Source organism: Oncorhynchus nerka, linkage group LG10 (assembly GCF_034236695.1).
Source record: "Oncorhynchus nerka isolate Pitt River linkage group LG10, Oner_Uvic_2.0, whole genome shotgun sequence".
NCBI lineage: Eukaryota > Metazoa > Chordata > Actinopteri > Salmoniformes > Salmonidae > Oncorhynchus > Oncorhynchus nerka.
Genome location: NC_088405.1, coordinates 88,166,751 through 88,167,595, shown reverse-complemented (window position 1 = coordinate 88,167,595; position 845 = coordinate 88,166,751).

Genomic DNA, 845 nt, shown 5'->3' with positions numbered 1-845 from the left:
TGAATGTTAATCAAGATGCCTTTCGCACACACAGAAGGGTCCAGTCTGGGCTTTGCTCTGCCCTGTGCTGCACAACCGTGCAGACAGACACATGCAGGAAGAGACAGAGAGAAGGACAGACGGAGGTAGAGAGGTAGAGAAGGAAGGAGGCAGGGAGGGAGGGAGGAGGCAGGGGGATGTTTAAAACAAACTGGGCTTTGGTGTTGTCTCACTAGCTTAGAGCTGATTGGTTTCAGATGATCTATAACCACACAAGGTTGAGTTAAAGGAGAAAGGACTATGGGTGCTTTAGTGTTCAGAGTTAGAACTGCTTTCCTCTCCTTCTGTTCTTCCTGTCATTTCCTGATAGCCAGAGTCCACGGTATCAACTCCAAACAAACACATGGATTTGGTTTTCTGGTGCTGTTCCACTGAGAGGTACATGAGTTCTCCAGACTTGTATGTTACTTGCAATGATTTTGTGTTCCTCCCCCTCCCTCCTTTCCTCCCTCCCTCCCTTCTTTCCTCCCTCCCTCCCTCCCTCCCTCCCAATCTCTGACGTGAAGGGCACCAGGCCTCCGGAGATCTTGTCCCTCTGGAAGAAATGCTCTCTGCTCCTTTTTTTCCCATAAAATGATTTATGTCTGACAGGCCTCCTTGAGACAAATGGCTGCCATATGGAGAAAGGGAAAACTCTCTGTCCCTTCTTTTTTGCCTGTGTGTTTCAGTTTTAGAAATTTCAATAACTTGGCTGTGGTGCATTTTTTATTATCCCGAGGATTTAGTTCCGGCTTCCTAGGGCAGGATGTTCTCAAACTCTTTGGAGCCGGGGACCCCTTTTGTGATAGCAAATTCATCAGGGACCC